Genomic DNA, 6000 nt, shown 5'->3' with positions numbered 1-6000 from the left:
ATTTCGTAGTAAGGGCTAGACGTAGACGTTTAGTCCAGGCCCCTCTGCGTGATTCTGGGCAATCCATTTACTGCTCTTTGCCTCAGTTTCCCTAGCTATAAGAAGAGAACATAATTTTAAGACCTCTTACAAAATTGTTTGAATTCCGGATGTTTTGAGAAATTTCAGTCTGACTGCATATTCCTTTATAACCTCCACACCCCACCAGGAAAAAAAAGTCACCATGTCACTCTACCAACCTTTCCTTCAGGGCCACCTCCTGCACACCTAGCTCCCCTTGTGTTAGCAGAGCAAACCCCACCACCGTCTCCCTCAGCTGAAACACTGCAAGGGCCCAGCCTCAGAGACACCCTCCTCGGGGCGTGGGCACCAGGCCCAGCTCCAGCTCCCGCGCGGAGGGGAGTCGGCGTCCTGGGCTGGGGGTTGGGGAAGGGCGAGGAAGTGGGTACTGGGAAGAATCGGGGTGGGGGGTGAGGAGCTGGAAAGAGGGTTCCCCTCGCCAGCGCCCGCCCCGGTGTCGCAGCGCACTCAGAGCCGCGCCAAGGACGCCCCTCGACCCGGAGACACAGGAGCATTTCAGAAAAAAAGAAAGAAAAAAGCCCGGACTGGCTCGGATTTCTGGAAGCCAGAGCAGTTTTTGCCCTAAACACCGACACAGAACCCCTCTTAACGCTGCCCCGGCCTCTCCGTTGCCCATTTTCGATTTGGTTTTGGAAGAACCGGTTCCTCGGTCCCGCGTCGCCGAAGTTGTGACACGAGTAAGTCCAGCCTCCGGGCCCCTGTCGCCGGCCACCCTCCCCTGGCGCGCTCTCTTCCCACCTTGGCCCCCGGCGGCGGCGCTCCCGCCCCTGCCCGGGCCTCCAGTTGGGTTGTGGTGACCGGGAGACTCTGTTGTGAAACGAGATCTGACCCTTTGGCTCCGAGGCCGCGGCCAAGAGCCCGGGGCCGTGAAGCCCGCGGCCCGACCCGGGCCGGGAGGGTGACGATCGCGGCCCGGGGGCGGCGGAGGGGGCGCAGCCGACGCGGCTCCCTGGCCCCCCGCCGACGATCGCGCGAGCCGCCCGCGCCCCTGCCAGCCTGCCGCCTCCAAGGCCGCCGCCTCGGCGTGGGCACCGCCGCCAGGTATGCGGAGCCACCTGGAAGGGCGCGGCGACGCTCGCGCAATAATGGGGACGCGCATCGGAAGGGTTCCGGGGGACACCGGCGTTGTCCCTCAGCATCAGGGCGCTCACGTGGAGGGATGTGTCTGGGGGTCTGTTGGTTTTCTTCCAGGAGGTGTTGACTGATGGGGACGTCAGAGGATGGAGAGGGTCAGCTTGCCTTTATCTGATGTCGTGATTGCCGTCCTGGACATGTGCTTGCAATTGAAGCTCCAGTAGGGGAAGCATTTGGGGAGCAGTCTGGGCAAGGGGCTATTTATATTTAGCGCTTTCTAGTCCCCGGCGTTTCTTCTTTCGGCCCAAAGTGGGTTGTTTGGTCCCACTCAAAGAGGCCAGTTACGAGCAGTAGCAGATGAATTGGAGGGGCCAACAAGGGCGAGGTGTCATTAAAGCAGGGAAAATAATCTCCGCTTTAGCTCTGGTGAGGATTGGAGGGAAAAATGGATACTGCAGAAATGTTTCTCATTGTTTATGTTAATTAAGACCCACGCAACTGCAGCTTTTTTGTTTTGGTAGCCAGACTGACTAATGCTTGCTAGCTAGCTAGGTGAGTCATCTCATAAAACTAAACGCTTCTTGAAAAAAATTGGGTGGGAGAACGACTCAAATCTGTCAAGAGATGTGAATTGATTATGTATTCAAAAGAACCAATAGTGAGTGTCTACTCAGCAGAGAGGATCCCAGCTCTGCGTGGCAAGTGCAGGGATACTGTGGAGCAGGATGGCCCTCCAGGTCAGGGAAGGCGTTCTTCCATCCTTTCAGAGACCCTAGCAACCTATGTGTCCTGTGTCTCTAGCTCAGAGCTGTTCACTCAGCCAACACAGGGGAATGTGCCATGTACCAAACATCTTGTTACATGGATTAAAATGATTTCTGCCCTGAAGGAGCAGTCTGGTGCACAATTGTGACCTAATAGGACTAGTGCTCTGATGGGGAAACACAGATGGATAAGGCTTCCCTGAGGCAGGACTGAATGCTCCTTGAAGGTGACGTAGCAGTCGGGTGAAGTCTCATAGAAACAGGCAGAGAGCTGTGGTCAGCAGGGCATCTGGAAGGGGCCTGATGTAGCCACAGGTGAGCAGGAGAAATGCAGGGAGCAGGAGAGATGTGCAGGGACAGTGACTGGGGACAGATTGGAAAGGGCTTCAATGTCAGACCGAACAGACTAAATCAGACTTGTTCCCTCTTTGGAAGAGAGTAAAATCCAACAAGTTTCACAATTTGGAACATGTGAAGGCCTTAGGGAGAAGGCAGAGGAGAGCGTAATTAAGATGTTACAAAATAAGAAGTATAAAAAAATCTATTAGTGGGATTATTTAGCCTATAAAAAAGTCAAAGTGTTCACAGAAGGTAATCAAAGTGAGGGAGCACTATCAGAACAATCTTGTTTTACTAATTGTTGTTTTAGTAACCTGAAGTGCAACTTTGAAATGTGTCCTGTTGTCCTGGAGTGACTGACTTACATGATCATTTTAGAATGTAAAAATGAGAGACAATTAAGCATATTGCATTGTAGTTTTATGACTTCATCCTTTACAGAGTGATTATTATCATTCACTCACATGTTCATTGAGCATGGACTATGTATAGGGTGCTTTCAGACTTCTCCATCCTATTAGATGGTATTAATGTCATTGTGTAGATGAAGAAATAAACTCAGAGAGGTTAATACATTTGTCCAGGCATACAGAGTTGATGAGTGCCAGAGTTACTGAGCTAAATCCCTACCCACCTGCCCCCCAAGTCTTCAGTAGTCTTTTTCTTTACCCTTTGATGTCATCACAACTAGCTAGCTGTTTGGGGCTCTCTCCTCTTTATCATTTCCAGCAGTAACTTAAAAGAAGGAAACTAAAGGAATGATTTTGAGGTTGGCATATTACCCAAAGCTGATTGGATAGCTCAGTCATTGGCTTACAGAATCATGGGTCAAAGAGAATCTGAGTGAGCTTGACTGACAGGCAGAAACTAACAACATGAGAATTTCACAGGAATGAACCAGTTCCCCAAGTATAGAACAGAGGGATTATGACTTGAAAACGGGTCATTTGCAAAAGAGTTTGTGTGTCCCTAAGCTCAATAAGTGCCAGTGGCGTTTGGCTCCAGAGGCCACTGGCTAACAGACATGTTCTGTGGAGGGGGATCAGAAAGTTAAGTAACTCGTTTCTAAAAAGGTGAGTAATTAGGTTTTGGGCCTAGAGAGGAGAGCTTTTAGGAAGGATCACTGTAATCTTCAGCTGTTTCAAGGATGATTTTGTATCAGGAGCATATTAAAATGTATTTGTGTTGCTGCAGAAGAAAACTGACCCTAGAAGAGAGGGTTTTGATCGGTCTGTTTCAGCTCATTATAAGGGGAAAGCCTCATAAAGGTTAAACCTTCCAGCTGTGGACCAAGCAGCTTGGCAAGCTGGTGAATTTCTGTCCCCAGAAGTGTTCATGCAGAAGCAAGTTGGAGATCTGTCAAGGAGGTTTCAGCTGATTCCTGCCCTAGATGGAATTTGGATTCCATAGCTTCCTTCTGTGTCGCCTACCACATTTTTCCCCCATCCCATTATATACTCATTAACTGTTTTCTTAGTGGATTAACTTTCTTAGTGGATTAACCACTTTAAACTTTTCTAGTTTTGCTTAAATAAAAGATGTCCTATGATTTTAAGGAAAGAGTGAAATTGCAAAGAAACCCTGAGTCAGTGCCTCTTTTCTGACAGCTTAATGCTTTCTCCATTACTGTCTTTATTTTTGGTGTTTTGGCCTTGGAGACTGCAGTCCTGCAGTCTTATTCTGCATCAAGCAATCCTTACTTTGGGCAGGACGCAAGTATAAGTAAGAGTCAGCCTCCAAGAAATGAGGAAATTGCTTTGTTAAACTTTAGTTGTGATTGTCAAGGGTAAGGGTGCAGGGAGGCATTCATTCCCTTGTTCTTCCTAAACTACACATGTAATCTGCATAACTTCTAAGCTCTAATGAGGAGCTCGGTTCCCCTGTAGTAAATACAATACCTAATGAGCTGGACATTGAAGTCTCTGCCTCCACCCATGATTAAAATTGCCTTTGAATTTTAGCAGCAAAAGAAAGCAAAATGACATAAGAGTCTGAGAAATAGGTTTTCATCTTATTTTTAGAAATAAATCCCCTTCTTTTACTCTTGACAGCTGAACTTATTGTGGGTTAAACAGTCCAGCAGGAGTAAGTACCACCTGTGTTAGAGAGGAGTGTCGGTGGATGAACATCTGGTTAAAGATCAGCCCTAACACCTTGTTTGATTTGGAGGGGCAAGGGCTTATAATTCCCAGTGAAGAAGGCAGTCACTATCAAAACCACTTGTTACCTCGTTAATAGTATCAGGAAAAAGGAGGTCGACAATTGATAGGAAATATGAATTGTGGCACGTTAAAAAAAATCAGCTTTAGGAAGTGTGTAGTTCAATGAATTTTGACTGTTATGTACACCTATGTCACCACTACCATCAAGATATGGAACATTTATGACACCCCCAAAAGTTCCCCCTGCCCCTCTGCAGTCCATCAAACTCCTCTCAAGCTCCATTTCTGCCCCTGACTCCAGGCAATCACTAGCCTGCCCCCGACCCCTCCGGATGAGTTTTTGGGGTGTATTTTTAATATCTTCAGAGATATTCGATGGTAGAGCTTTCTCTGTAAAAGTAAAGGAGTTGATATTTCAGATCCCTTTTTCTTTTTAATAAAGTCAGAAAACTCATCATTTAGTTACCGTTTTTTTGGACAGCAACAGACAACCACTGAATGGGACCAGTTTAGTTGTTCCAAAGCCTAAATTATTTTAAAATTAAAACTGTAGCCTTGGTAGGCTGAACAACTACTTCTGTGATGCACTGTGTACGAGTGACATCCGTGGGGAACTAGCAATGCCTAAAGTCAGTAGCTGGAGCAGAACTAATGCACCAGCCTGGGGAAAGTTTAGATAAGCTTATCATGGGTGATTATGCTTGGAAATATTTTCTCTTAGATGCCTGAATTTCCTCATTCTATGTAAGATTTATAAATCTGGGGTTCTCAAGCATCATCCTATTATAGCATACCACTGTCGCTCAAGCCTCTCATGAGTGTGCCACTTGTCATAATCAGTGGGCAACGGTGACTTTTCTTGTGCTTCAGTAGAAATTATTTTATGATAATGGCTGTCAGACTCAACCTACTGAGTCAGGGGACATGGTGACTGACTTTGCTGAAAGTAAGAGGACAAAATGATTAATGGTTAAAGATCCTGTGTTTACTGAAATGCGTTTTGACTTTTCATCTTGAGTCTAGGGGAGCAGATTCCACTCAAAGAGTGACGTTGAGTGAAAGAGCAAGCAATGAGTGTGTAATAACCAGCCAACTGTTATCCACACAGTGATAGCCCACACCAGTGATTTAGTTAAGGCTTCCAAGTGTCCTGCCATGCTGTTCAGTGTTCAAAAGTTTGACATCAACACAAAAATTTGATAACTTCTAATATAGGGAGGTTCATGAATGTTGTCAAGGTTACAGATTCCTCTTCTAGCAACTTTATTTGAATATTTAAAAAATATGAATTCTGTGTTTCATCCTTCCACTAGGGCCAGTGCTGTATGAGAGAGAAATTTGAATAAGTGAATTTGACCTCACTTTAAAAGAATTACTATTTTTAGCTGTCATGCCTTTTGATCCTCTAATTAGACTGTTTAGAATTTATCCTTAAACAATTAAAAAGAAGGAAAAAACCTGTTGAATAAAAATGTTGAAGTGTTATATGTGATGGTGAAAGAAGGAAAAACACCCCAAATGTTGCACTTGATAGGAATACCTCCCCAATGGAATACTACATGGCTGTTAAAAATACAGAC

The 6000-nt window shown here is 46.0% G+C and overlaps 1 protein-coding gene across 7 annotated transcripts in view; it reads left to right on the top strand.

Moving 5' to 3' along the window:
* The first annotated feature begins 446 nt into the window (after positions 1-446).
* The window catches only part of EYA1 (EYA transcriptional coactivator and phosphatase 1), a 284064-nt gene continuing 278510 nt past the window's right edge, over positions 447-6000 (top strand). For 3 of the 7 annotated variants that reach the window (XM_045504411.2, XM_045504412.2, XM_045504410.2), the window contains exon 1: positions 448-758. The gene's annotated coding sequence lies outside the window, so the exon portion shown is untranslated. Of the gene's footprint in view, positions 759-910; positions 1123-6000 lie in introns of those variants that run through there. The other 4 variants (XM_074355117.1, XM_074355116.1, XM_045504413.2 and 1 more) reach the window with 3 other exon arrangements.

Source organism: Camelus bactrianus, chromosome 29, assembly GCF_048773025.1.
Source record: "Camelus bactrianus isolate YW-2024 breed Bactrian camel chromosome 29, ASM4877302v1, whole genome shotgun sequence".
NCBI classification, from domain to species: Eukaryota; Metazoa; Chordata; class Mammalia; order Artiodactyla; family Camelidae; genus Camelus; species Camelus bactrianus.
This window is presented reverse-complemented; position numbering and strand designations above follow the sequence as displayed.